At 43.8% G+C, this 13,713-nt stretch overlaps 1 protein-coding gene across 2 annotated transcripts in view; it reads left to right on the forward strand.

The window, feature by feature from the left end:
* ELOVL6 (ELOVL fatty acid elongase 6) overlaps positions 1-13,713 on the forward strand; it is an 80,705-nt gene that overhangs the window by 24,743 nt on the left and 42,249 nt on the right. Inside the window, exon 1 of one of the 2 annotated variants that reach the window (XM_062574121.1) lies at positions 7,651-7,720. The exons of the other annotated variant lie outside the window; for it this stretch is intronic. The gene's annotated coding sequence lies outside the window, so the exon portion shown is untranslated. Of the gene's footprint in view, positions 1-7,650; positions 7,721-13,713 lie in introns of those variants that run through there. 2 annotated transcript variants of the gene reach the window in all.

Raw genomic sequence — 13,713 nt, forward strand, 5'->3', positions numbered from 1 at the left:
GGCATATCCTTTGATTATTCTTGCCAGGCATCCTACCTTGAAAAGGATACATGAAAGACGTGTTCAAAATGTGTTGAGTTACTGTTTGTTTAGAACCGTTCCCAGCCTTGGTTTTGGCGGCTGAGGCGGCAATGGTTAGGGTCTTGTGCTGGACTTTTAACTGCAGCCCTCTTAAGTTTTTCTCCTTTGCTATTTGTCCCCAGATATGCCGAGACTGTCCTCCAGTCGCACCTTTGGGGAAGTTGTCCGTTTTCCACTTGTCGCATTTGTCACACTCAGCTCATGAGTGTTTTGTTCTTTGTTTTTTATAGCCAAAAAGGAAGAAATCTCTGCTTTTCTTTATCTTTTTAATCTTTGGTAAAGTGCTTAGCAGAGAAAATGAGCAGACTAGCCTGTGCTTACAGCTTCGATTATAAATAAAGGAGTGTTTGGAGGTCTCATGATTTCAAACAGCTTTTATAGAAGACCTGCCTGTTCACTAGCTGTTACTATTTCGGACAGGTCATTTTTTTCCTTCCAGAGAACATCCTTGTTGACATTGCAAGAATCAGAAGTGGAAGAAATAGGAAAGATTGTTTGGGATATTGAAAAAAATGTCCTGCATATTTCCAGTGTGCAGATTTCAATAGTGTTGTTGGGAATTCTTTAGTGCTTGTTTTTTTTTGTTGTTGTTGTTTTCTTTTTTTGTTTTTTTTTTTCCTTTGTGGTGTTAATATGCTAACTGAGTCACCTCTCATTATATTTTTGATAAAATCACCAGATTTTATACTCGAGGATAAAATTTTTCCTCAAGGGGCATCTCTAGTAGCCTTTGAATCATACATGAACTCTTTTGCAACTTCTCCACCCTTGAAAAGGGAGGCCAACCAAGAGTCTCTGGCTGAAAGGTGAAGCCAGATACACAGCAATTACAAATAGTAGCAAGTATTACTATGCACTACAGTGAATTATTAAGGGAATTGGTACATTTGTATCTCTGAATTTCTTCCACTCAAGAGCAGATGTCTGCCTAGAAGATATGCCTTAGCCAAATGTAACTTACTGAGCTCAGCGTAGGAGTTACTAGATTAAACGTAAGGACTTGCAATACCAAGAAATTCAGCTTAGATGATGGTCCCTTCTGGCATTTAAGCTACAAACAAATGACTGAATTAAAATGGGAAATACTGTCCTGCTTGTTCTAGTACAAACACACACGGAGCAGGTCGGTAGACGTGTAGAAAGCTACACAGTCAGAGCACTGCAAAACATTTTGCCATCTTTGAAGATTTTACCCTTTTCAGTAGTTTTTCCTGGCAGGGGTTCTTTCTGAGATGGTCATATCTTCACAGAAAGGATGTGTTTTTGTAAGTTCCTGTCTAGAGGGCTTTTATGTTGTGTTTTCAGAATTTTTGAGTGAAACTTTTTGAGGTCAGGAAAGCACATTGATCTAACTCCCCTGTACAGTTTTCCGTTTGTACCGTTTCGTTTGTCATCAGTGCTAGTGGTGGCACCTCTGGGGGGTAAAGCTTGTGGCCACGTAACAAGTGCTTCAAAAGAGCTACATCTCTTTCATCGCTCTTTCCCATTTTAGACCCTGGGATCAGCCCAAATGTTTGTTTAATCTTTTACCTACGTAGTTTCGTAATATACTGCGGATGTAGGAATGTTTATGACTGTGATTGCCTTGCGCTTCCCATTGGACGGTTGCGTTCGTTTACTTTTAATTTTGTCCAAACTAACCAGACAGAATTTTCTCTGAAAATGATAAATTTAAAATACTGTGGCCATTGTGTGCCAGCTGTGCAGAGCAAAGCTTTTTTTCTTTCTTGCAACAAAACGTGTTGGCAGTGGGTAAAGCCAAAGGATGCTCTGGTTTTGTCAGTGTATACAGTATATATAGCAATGTGAGAGTCTTTCCTCTCTCCCTTTCTTACAGTGCAGTGGACATAAATTGTGCAGAGAGTAAATTCTGAGAAGCTCTCTCTTCTGAATGCGTGTGTTTAATCAAAAGCAAAATTACTGGCCTCTTCTGCAGCAAAGGCGGGGAAGTTTATGGCAGGCATGCGGCCCAAGGCTGCCTCTTACGTAAAAGCCGCTGCCCAGCGCGGCCGGCTGCCGGCAGCGTCTCTGCGGGGCGCCGAGCGGGCAGCCAGTGACCTCCCGCGCTCTGCGGGCGCGGAGTGACTCAGTAGCACACAGATCCTATATAAACGCCGGCGTGCTGGTTGGCAAGAAGTCAAGCGCAGCAGCCGTCAGGGGCTTTGAACACAATGTCCGCTCTTGATAAAGATGAAGCAAAGGCAAAGCAAGAAGCCTAGATTGCTAGAAAATTAAAAAAAAAAAAAAAATGGAGAGAAAGAGAGAGAGAGAAATGCAGCGACCTTAGCACAACGTTGATTTGCTTATTAAAGTGAAATCTATCCCTCTCAACATGAGAGATTTCTAGTAATCTCATCCACAGCCACTTGATATGAATACTTTTAACTTTCTGAAAGACTGTGCGATTTTCTTTTAATAAGAAAATAACAAAATCACTATAGTAATTAGTCATTTTGGAAGCAGGCTGCTTATTTTAGTTTATTATAGGAGGAAAATATGCAGTTAGGTCAGCAGAGACTAGCTAAGCCTTGTAAAGCTGCTTACATTGTATTAGAGAACCTGTAAAGTAAGGGGAGGCTCATTACTACTTCTTCAAAGTTATTTCAGGAACGTCAGTGTGAAGTGCAAAGGAGCCCGATTTAAGAGAATCACAGATACACAAAAAATCCGAAACACTGTAACAGCAAAAATATCTGTCAGTAGGAAAGTAGTGCCATATTGATGTTTGAGAAAAATATAAGTACTGTCCCATTTCTAGAGAGCCAAAACAGAATATTCAAGCAGTGCTAATAAAAGGCCACTTTTTTTCTATCTAGTCCCTGAATTAAGGCAGAATCAGTTTTCTACATTGCGGCAATCCTTCTGTCACCTTCCCTTGGTACCATCAATATGTGTAGGAAGCTGCCATGCAATCTAGCTGGATTAAGTGTTAAAGTCCGTAAACAAGTAACTCAAAGATATTTGCACTTAAAATGACAGTGCTAACCAACAGTGTGGCTTCATAGATAAAGGTACTTACCAGTCATCAAGATACAACATTTAGTTGGAGATTTTTTGGTTTGAGCTTCTTTTAATATTGAGGGTTTTGCCAAAGAGAGCCTGCTGCAGATTCAGAGCAGTGAGATGTTTATTTAAAGCCCACCAGAGTTACTCCATATTGCAACCGGAGGTGAGCTGTTGTCAAATGAAACAACCCAGGTTATTACTAAAGAATGTGCGTGTACCTTCCCCCAAGGCAGTGGGCAGATGGAAATACATGGGCAAAACCACATATGTTTATACTGCTGTGCGTTTGGAGGATTTGTATTTCATTAATGAATTGTGTGTTCAGATCTTGTGCACAAGATTCATACTTTTGTGTGAAAGCTAGAAATGGTAACTGTGGAGTTAGGGTTGCAGGATGCAGTGTTAAGAGTTTCCCTTCAAACTTGCACATAGACACCAAATCTCACGTATCTACTGCTAGCTAAAAGTTTCCAAAGCAACTAATAGTTTTAATACCTCCCCATTAGGTTACTAATAAGAAACAGCATGTAAGAATCTGGCTTGCAAAAAGTACTAAGCAACCCTGCCCTAAAAATCAGACTTGGTGCAAAGTTGTTGACATCTGAAAAATGCAGGCATGTACAGCCACTGTCCCCTGTGAAATCTAAGGCAATGCTGGTCAATAAATTCTCCTTGCTTGTTTGATATATTGGCTATTGCTAATGAAAACCCAGTCATGTGTGTGTGTGTATATATATATATATATGTATGTATATATATGACAGCTCAGTGAAATTATGTTGCCCAGGTAAATTAATGGCTGACTTCTATTCAAGTTGTGATCCTTTTTCAAAGAAATAATGAGCTAGAATTACTATCTCAGTTATATAATTTCAAAAAATACATGCAAAACTGAAATGTAAGCCTGGGTCACTATTTTAAAAATTTCATGTAAAACCATCCTGCTACAAGTTTTGTATTTATCCTGCTTCTGCATAAATGGGAGATTCAAAAACTGTAGCCTGTAACTACATTTGAAAGCGTGCTCCCATCATACCATCAGATCCAGTGCACCCTCATACACTCAGATCCACAGAGGTTCAGGGTCACTACTGAGAGTTACTGCTCAGCAATTTTCATTTTCATCATGGCCAAGAAGAATTGTGAGGATTTGTGAGACCGTCTCCCATGAGGTCTCTTTCAGAAGATAATCTAGTCCAGGTAAAAGGATGTTCTTAGGAGCCCAAAGAAAGAAGTGGCAAGGTAAGATAAGCTAGAGAATTGCATTTGAGTTATAATCAGCAAATTGACAATATTCCCCATTTGGCTGAAAATAATAACTGTTGTAGGAGAGGGTTTGTTCAGAATTCTTATGTGCTCATGTTTTGAGTCAATATAAAAACAGGTAGCAATCAAAGGGAATATGGTGCTGGAGATACTATGCTGTTAGTGAGACATGTCAGCTAGGTTAAGCCCATGTGCAGTCATAGGAGATGGGTCGCTAGCCTGAATGAAATGTTTGAATTTCTGTTTGAGTAATTAGGTTGTGCCTGTCCTGCCTGAAGTCTCCCATGAAAACTTAATCAGTCCCAATTCCCACATGTCCTTGAGCACATAATTTTACTTCATGTCACAGGTTCCTGTTAGTGAAGAGATAGAAATAATTCTCAAGGCTTACACTAGCCTGTTGTCAGTGTGCATTTATTAATTTTTAGATGTGCTTGTGTATGGGGCTGAACTGTACTGGTACCCAAAGAGAGAAGATGGGTGGATGCAATCCGTGTTGGCCACTACTGAATGCCATGCGTAACCTTTTGCTTTGCTATAGCATTTATAGTCAACAGTATACCAGGAGCTGAGGAACAGCACAGTTCACCTATGAAATGTTTTTCTGAACCTAATTAGCAACTTAGTAAAACTTTGAAACATCAAGTATGATCCTTCTGTGATTTAGTGTTTATTTATTTTTCCAGTTCTCGTTAGAAATGCGCTAAAAGCAAACAACCTGCAGTGGTGAGTCAGACAGGTTAATTGTATCTTGCACAAAAAATCTACAAGGTTTTTCAGCTCAAATTATTTCTTTTCTACCTTCATTGAATTCATTGCTGGTGAAAGGCTCTGGATGAGTCAGTCCTAAGGACTGAAATTTTCTCACCACAGATACGTAACTGTAGCACTTTATGGTGACCTTTCTCCCTTTTGCCTTTCTGCTGAGAACAAATTGTAAGGCTGTTTCTTGCTAAGCCTGGCTTACCACCACCGACTCCTGTCACGCAGATTATCTACCAGTCTTCAGGTAGTAACGACCTTTGGTCATGGTGGAAACGGGCCAGAGCTGAACTAACAAACTGTGGAAGTAAGAGCATCTAGATCCTGTTACCAAACCACTACCCGGTCTTACTCATTAACATTTTAGTGGCAAAAGTTCAAACGAGTTATTAATAGTCATGAAACTAATTACATTGAGGTGCGTCTGTCAGTAGTAAAGGCAACTGACTTCTGTGCTTTTGAATAAATTCAGCTGGCATTAGGAAAAGGTATTCTGGCTGTAAATGAGAAAAATGCATTGCAAATCATGAAGAGCTATTAAAATGGAGAATGCAGATGTGTCCACAATGTGGTATGCTTGATGCTGCAGTTCCTTAATGAAATTAATTAATGAAATGAATAATCAGAAGTGTGTTTGAATAGGAGAAGAGAGTCTTGGGCACCATTTTGTGTCATTTTCCTGGGATAGACACTGAGAAGGTCTGCAAGGTAAAAAGGTTGCGGCTCGTCAGGAGCTTGGATGAAATCAGACTAAACGCAGCTTCCAGAGTAGTTTGGATATGTAGAAATAAGACATTTGTATACAGAGAAAATGTGATCAGAGCCCACAAGGTATTTATTCAAGTGATTTGCATGGGAATTTTGGCACCAGATTATGATTGAGGACGCGGTCAGTTTTTTTTTTTTTTTTTTTTTTTTTTTCCTCCGAGGAAAGCCTGTCAAAGTCTGAGAGCAAGTCTTGTCCCCGGAGTGCTAATCCAGCAGCCGGGCGCTGGAATGACTCCAGGTAGCCGGGAGCGTATGGATTTGCCTGCTGTATCGCCCCATACCCAGCGCAGCGGGTCGGGTCAGGCCGAGTGCCTCCGTCGCCGCAAGGTCTGCTCCTGGCCGCGCTGCTTCCTCGGGACGCAGAGGCCTCCCTCCGTTCCCGCTCCTCTCGGGAGCCGCCGGTGCTCGGCTGGCACTGCGGGGCGCGCGCCTGGGGGCACCTGCTGCCCCGGAGGAGGAAAATCGAAGTCACGGGGTTTATGGTCCAAGAGGCATTCAGCGGGGCCAGTAAAGCGGCTTGGCCCTCCTGGTGCGTGGAGGGACTGTGGGGAGCAGCTCCACAGGCCCAGCAGTAGGGGTAGGCAAAAGTGGGGTTTAGGCAATTTTCAGTGGTTTACAAACCGTTAAGCTGCAACTGAGATTGACTGGATTTACCCCAAAGAGAGAGCTCTTCACTAAGAATCATCCAAGAGTGCTGCATTTATAATCCTAGGCCCAATGGGAAATGATTTGCCCTACGGACCAACTCAGAAACATGCCTGTGTTTCCTAAGATGAGAGGCTGGAGGGTCCAGGTCATAAATCCGTTTCTGCTGGTTCTTGCCATTGGACACCGTTCCAGCCCACAAAGGAGCAAAAAGTGAAGGTGGGATTGAGACCAGCTCTATTTTTGTACCACAGTCTCTACAGCGTACTGCCCGTTTCTGGAGATCGATAAAAGCATTAAAGAGTGTGAGCAGTAACAAGGTTACACAAGTATTTAAGACAGATGAAACAGTTTCAAAGTGATTACAGCCTGAAGTGAGGTGCACTTGCCAACAGCCCACTGTTACTTAGGGAAAATACAGTATACGAGTGCACAGTAAAAGTAACTCCTAGTTTAAGACTGTATCTGTCCATATTAAAACGTCCTTGTGGGCCTCATAATGCTGTGACATTCAGCCCAGGTATGAGAAGTTAGGAGAAAAAATTAGGTCTCACCCCTGGCAGTGTTGTTTTTCGGTTTTGTACTGTTAACAAGCTCTAGCAAACCCAGTTGTGTTACAGACGCATCGCAATGGACAACGTCTCCAAATACTTGCAGTGTAAGAAGACAAGACAGACAACGGAAATATCATTATATATTTGTTTTACAGCTGTGCAACTAAACTGAGATACTTCAAGTGACTGCAATGAAGTTAGCAAGGGAGTATATACATATGACACACTGGTATATAGAGCAAGCTGTTCTTATAAAGCAGAGGTGAAGTTTAGTCACCTTTGCTCTTAATAAGATTCACTTTACTTCTGCTCTGCAGGCGAACCCTAAAGGCTTGTCGCAAGGGAAACCTGCACCGGGGTGGCTATAACGGCAGGAGTTACCAATGCAGCGAGCGCTGTAGCACAAACAAGGCAGCGTCTCAGTGGAGACGGAGTCTTGCACGAGCGCGCTGAGGCTGACCTTACCATGTCCTGCACATCGGACGGGCGAAAAACGAGGAGAGAAGAAACAAACTGTGCTTTCCTTAAGTAGAGAGCGTCGGGCTCTCAGGCCGTTCCTCCACGGCCTGGGTTTCGCGGCTGGCGTGGCGAGGAAGCTGAGCCGCGGCGCGGCGCGGGGTGACCTCGCCTGCGCGCAGGTACGGGCCGTGAGCAAAGCCCGGTTTCCAGGAGGCAGGAGGAAGGCGAGCCCTCGGCCATATCCCCGTACCGTTCCCTGCCAATGACTGTCGTCAGAAAGCGTAGTCAGTAAATGACCTGAACTGACTCCTTCAGGTTACCAAGGCAGAAACGTACGGTCAGACACGTAGTTCCTCTCCTCAGGTATCCTTGTTTAACTCACCTGTGGAAACTGGGCCATATGCATTTTAGATAAGGGATAACATTTTCAAATGTTTCTTTTGCGCTTAGTAAGCAATACAGATATAAGCAACCCACCCGCATAGGGAGTGGCAGTCTTGCAGACGGAGCCAGCTAGCAGCAAAGAGCAATGCTGAACACATTACAGATAGCGCAAGGAACCTTAGGAAGTGGAGGGGACCTGCTACCTCGGCTGATCTCTGCCTCGTGAGAGGTCACACAGAAGGAGAGGTCTCTGAAAGTTGATAGCGATAGAAAGTTGATGCAGATGTGCCCCTAAAGAAAGGCTGCTCAATTAAGAAAAAAAGTATTGGGAGGTGGTGTGAAGGAGTAAGAAATTAAACGGTAACTGTTAAAGCTTTCAGGCCTTGCTGCCTGAACTAGGAGTGGCAAATGACAAGACCAGTATGCACCAGCTAACATGCAGCTTTCCCAAAGTGCTCTGAAACTGCAGGGAATTTTCCATTAATACCACTGAGCCCCAGACCAGACCTAACCGCAGTAACAGGTGCAATCTCCTAGCTGCTCAGCTGTTTCACCCATGTATTTTGGCAGTGTTTTGGCCTTCTCACTCTGTTATTTCCCATTAGGCCTATGCTGATAAAGAGGACAGGATGCAAATACATTTGATGCTTAATAGGCAGTAGAGCAGCTTTGCCTGCAGAACATTTAAGTTTGGCTCAGAGCTGCTGAGCTGTATTTCCTGGCTGTAGAAATAGATGCTTTCTGCCTGCCTTACACCCTAAGCAGGGGTTCCCCCACCAAGAAGTTGCAGTAGCCTGTGCTAGTGCAATGCTTTCTTGATATATTTATGGTCATACATAGAGAGTTATGTGGAAAAGCACAGAACGTGCTTTTCTAAGTATGAATTTATACCTTGGAAAGAGACTGGCTTGGCAGCCCTGCTGGCTTGCGCTGGCACATGGAGGTTGTCCACGCAGGTTTCTCTGCACAGCTCCACCGTGACTTGGGCCAACCTGGTGCCGAGTGAGTGATTCAGGTAATTCCCGTTCGGGTGTTTCAGCAGCCTCAGCAGAGAGGACAGAGGTTGCCAACTGCTGTTGGCACCATGTTGCCCTTATGAGGTCCCCTGGGAGCTGGGTTGATACTGTCAAAGACTTGTGATGCAGGTTACCAAGCATCAGCTGGTAAAAGCTTTAGTTACCAAAACTTTCAGCTCAGATAAACGCTGTTATTTGTACTAGTCAGGCACCCTTTCCCTCTCCTCTCCATAGACACAGTATATGGCCAAATCCTGACACCTTTTCTCTGTTCTTACTCCATGGCAGCACGTAACAAATGCCACTGATCCAAACCATGCCAAGCAAAATCCTGCTCTACTTACATAAGGCATATTTACCTGGGATGGTCAAGGAGAGATTACTAGAAACGGACTAGCAAATAGATTACCTCTCCCAGCAATGCAGTGTTGTCAGTCAAATCAATGCGCAGATGCAGCAAAGCAGTTCAGCAAAAGAGAAAAGAACGAAGAGGAATCCAAGCAGGGGTGCATCTCAGGGAGGTTTTGAAGGAAGAACTTTAACGTTTCACTTTGGAGTAATGTTTCCTTCCCTGGAGCCCTTTAAACCATTAGTGAGATTAAATTTAGGCGAAGTGCTGAGCAAATCTGTGCTTGGCTTGGGGAACTGTGTGTCAGCTGCTCTCAGGTGAACTGAAATACTTCATTCCGCCACAACGGGAAACGAACAAATAGAGGAAGGGAAGAGCAGTTAAATAAAAAGAATGCAGTTCTTTTATGAGGCAACCCCAAAGGAATGTGATTTTAATTTATTTATTTTGGGTTGAACAACTAGTATTTATCAGTGCAGCCAAACCTGCTGGGCCTACAGAGCTGTGTGCTGGAGACAGGCTCAGTGCCTTGCCAGGGACTGTTTTGGGATCCCCGCTGCAAAAGCTGAAAGAAAGCTGCAGCCGTTGCAGCCCATCGCAGGGTCCGGGGGCAAAGATACATGTCCCCAGGCCTCGCCTCAGCTCTCCTGCACTGTATCAGAGTGGTTTACACAGCCCTTGCCTTCAGGGACCCTCAGGTCAGAGAACAGCCTTTGCATGTGGATGGTAGGGATGTAGAAGAGGATGCAGTGACTGGAATGGGTGGCAGCCGCTGTGTGTCCACGTGAGGCCAGACATACTCTTTCTGTCCTTTAATGTGTGGAGACTTGCATTTCTTTCCTCCTTGTCTTCTCTGAATTTCTCTTCCTCTCTGACAGCTCTGCAGAGCTCCTCAGGACGTGGTTCGTAGGAAGGTCTCTGTGCAGACCAAGGCTGCATATTGCTGTTTGTACATGACAGTAATGTGCAAGAGTCTCCGTCAGGGTTTCACTGGTTGCTCAACAGGTCCCAGCCTTGCAGCCTCGGGGGGTTTTGCTTTGGAACCGCTTGGTCAAGGAGGAACTGCCAGAGAGTGAGAGAGAAGCTTTTGCACAGTAAAGCTGTCAGATTTGCATGCTTTAGCCTTGGAACAGAGCAGAGGTGAAACTTCTCTGCCACCTGTGTGTGTTAGGCCCAGCTGTATGAAGCTCTGTCAGGTCCTTCCTGTCCTGGGTCTGTAATCCTAGAGATCATTTCCATCACTGACATCCTAAAAATGTGACTCGGGCTGCAGGGAGCAGTGTCTGGAGTATTCAGAATAATACTGTTTTGTGAGAGACCAGTGGGGTCATGAGGCACCTCATGCATTCTTTATGATTTTTTTTTTTTTTTTTTTTTTGATAAACTTGTTAAGCCCTATGTTACAAGCACGTAAGCTTTTTGCACTCAGAAAGTAGACTCTGCCACAGTTTGGGTGTCCTAATGGTAGGGAATTGTCTTACTGCCTGAACAATCTCGTGGTTGGTGTCTATCAGCTTGTTCTGGTGCCAAGAAGAGCAGAGAGCTTACATGCCTTCTTTGCCTTCCCCTTGCATGCAAACTGAAAGCAAACTCAGCCTGCCAGGATCTTTTTAATAGAACTGTAGGAAAGAAGAGCTGTAAGAGCCGATATAAGGCATCAAGATATGTTTTTATTATTATTATTATTTAAAGCGTATGTGGCTAGCACACATTGAAGTTGAAGATGGTCTTTCAGACTTTATGTGATTAGCCATCAGCTATGTTTGTTGTGACAGATTTGTCCCAGTCTGTTTGCTGTTGACTGTTTCTCACTGTTGTTTTGCTGGTGTTTATTATTTAACATAAATACAAAAGTCTGTAATCATTTAAGACACTCACTAGTTTCCCCCTTCCCTCTCACTCCCAAATCAAAACAAGGCTGAAAAGTAACACTTTGTTTAAGCAGAAGCAGCAAAACCTTTTCCCAGTCTTAGAAATGGAAATGGTTTGTGTAAGGCAGTGGTGGTATTCTTTTAAATGCGGAGCAGTATGTTTCCTTTTCATTTGTTAATTATAGAAGAAAATTTGCCAAGGAGAGTCTCATTAAACAAGTCTGGCATTGAAGAAGAGAAAGAAAAGGACCTGCCTTTACTCTGTAGCTGGTTGACCTGACTCAAAGCCATGACCTGAATTTAGTTTCCTTGAGATTTTTTTCCACGTTTCTTCTCTGTTTTTCAGTCCAGTCATGACAGTTTAGGGAAAGATGGCAGAGCCCTGTATTTTGCCCTCAGACACACCATGAAAATGACAGTTTAAAACTAAGTGTCAGGTACTGACTTATCTCACGTGAAGCTCCCGCTCGCAGCCGCAGCCCAGTGTGGTGCTGGGAACAACAGTTTTTCCGCCTTTCTGGCGGTGGTGGCTTTTAGCTCGCAGCCTTCTCGCTGTCCGTCTGCCTTTCCTCTTGCTCACCCCCATCGGAGCCAAATACATCCCCAGCCCAGTTTTGCACTCTAACAAAATGTTTCGTTTGGGGGGAGCAGAGAAACTTTTCAAATAATCTTGTCCCCAGTGCAAAAGCTGCCACTAACTGTGTTGTTCAGCTAAGTCAAGAGCGCAGCTCACTTTGAACTGGCTGAACAGCTTCAGGACAAGCAGAGAGTTATTAATAAATCGACAGCTCCTTATAGACAAAATTGGGGGTTGAAGCATTAGAGCACTGGGCTGGATTACCTGTCCTTTGGGGACTGAGCTCCTGGAACAGCTAAGACGTTTCACATGGAGCCTCGACCCGGATAAGGGAAGAGCCACGGCTCCGGGTCTAAAACCTTGCTCAGGAGAAACCGTTTGGCTGGCTCACAAGTTTCACTCTGGAAGCGACTGAACAGCTTCAGCGGAGAAGCAGCCCTCGTGTTTGTGTTTTCTAGCACTGTTTTCTGCTGCAGCTCTGCCAGAAGTCAGTTCTGTTCTGGCTGGATTCAGGAGCCCTCGATATAGGGAATATCCCAGGTCTGTTTGCAGTCTCCAAACTGGATCAGATGCAAAAATAAGTCATGCCAGCATCTCTCCCATGCCACCACCATCAAGCCTATATCCTGGGCTTTTCAGTTACATTAGCTGCAGGATGATTAAGTTTCTTACTGGGACTTTTACATTTCCATTTTGACTGTAGGACATATGCCAGAAGGCTATTTAATATGCCACCCCTAAACTGTTTTAAAATGCTTCTGCATACCATGGTGGAAAATAGAAGCAGCTGCCTGAGAACATTTTCTCCATTACTCTATTGGATAACTGCAGCCACTGAATACAGTTAGGCCCCTCACTGTGAGGCTTTTTTGTTATTATTATTAATTAAAATAGAAATTTCTTGGTCCTGGGGAACTCCCAAACACTCACCCCTTGGTACCTTCTGTCTTCTGTAGTTTTTAGAAGTTCTAGTAGGTAAGCCTGGCACAGGGCATGAGCTCCAAGTTTGGCCAAAACATTTTAATGTAATTTTACTTAAAGAAAGTAAGATTGCATTCTTACCTTGAATGCAAACTTAGCAATGATGCTGGATTAAGTCTCTGTTACGTAGGGTCAGATTCCAGCATATTTACACATTTGGTGAGTTAACCCATTTCTTGAATTATTATTTAACAGATTTATTTAACATATTGTTGGTATTACTATTAGTGGTATTACTTGGTTATCAATGGTATTATTTAACAAGAATGAGTGGGAAGTAGAAGTCGGATTTATTCTTCTTGCCATCCAAGCAACCAAGAACATTTTTGAGACATTAATAAAATGTGTCACCGTGCTGTGGGGAATTCAGTGTATATTAGCACTATGTTTAAATACGCAAACAGAAGAACAAGGAAACACAAGCTGATTTAAGTAATAAGAACAGGTACAGCTGCAGCTGAAGCCTAGTTAGGTCCGTCTTCTGGCACTTAACCACATGACACCCTTGTTTTATCTAGGGCAAAAGCTGTCAGGGAAGGGGGGAGTGGAGGCCATAGTATGTAGCCAGTGTTTTTCAGAAATGTGGATGAGAAGCTCAAGCTTGTGCTTATAAAAAAAATCAAACCCCAAGAGAATAAATTTCTGTAACTGTAGGTTTGATATGTCTCTGAACAAATCACCAGTGCCATGCTCTAGATGTCTAAAGAAGGGAGAATGTGAACTTTTTGTTGATATATGAGGTAGCTACAGGGGCTAAAATGTGAACCAGTGGCTCAAAACAAATATATTCAAACTCAGCACAAAACTGAATGTGTTTTTGCTTGGCACAACCTATTACACTTGGCCGACTCAGCTCAGGAGCGAGGCGAGGCCAGCATTGCTGGGAGCTGCGGGCCGGGGCCCAGCGCGGCAGGGGCTCTGCCCGTGCAGGGGGCTCTGCCGCCTGCGAGGGGCTGCAGCCCGCGGGGAGCCGCGCTGCCGGCTCGGGCTGAGC

Source organism: Rhea pennata, chromosome 4 (assembly GCF_028389875.1).
Source record: "Rhea pennata isolate bPtePen1 chromosome 4, bPtePen1.pri, whole genome shotgun sequence".
Lineage (NCBI taxonomy): Eukaryota > Metazoa > Chordata > Aves > Rheiformes > Rheidae > Rhea > Rhea pennata.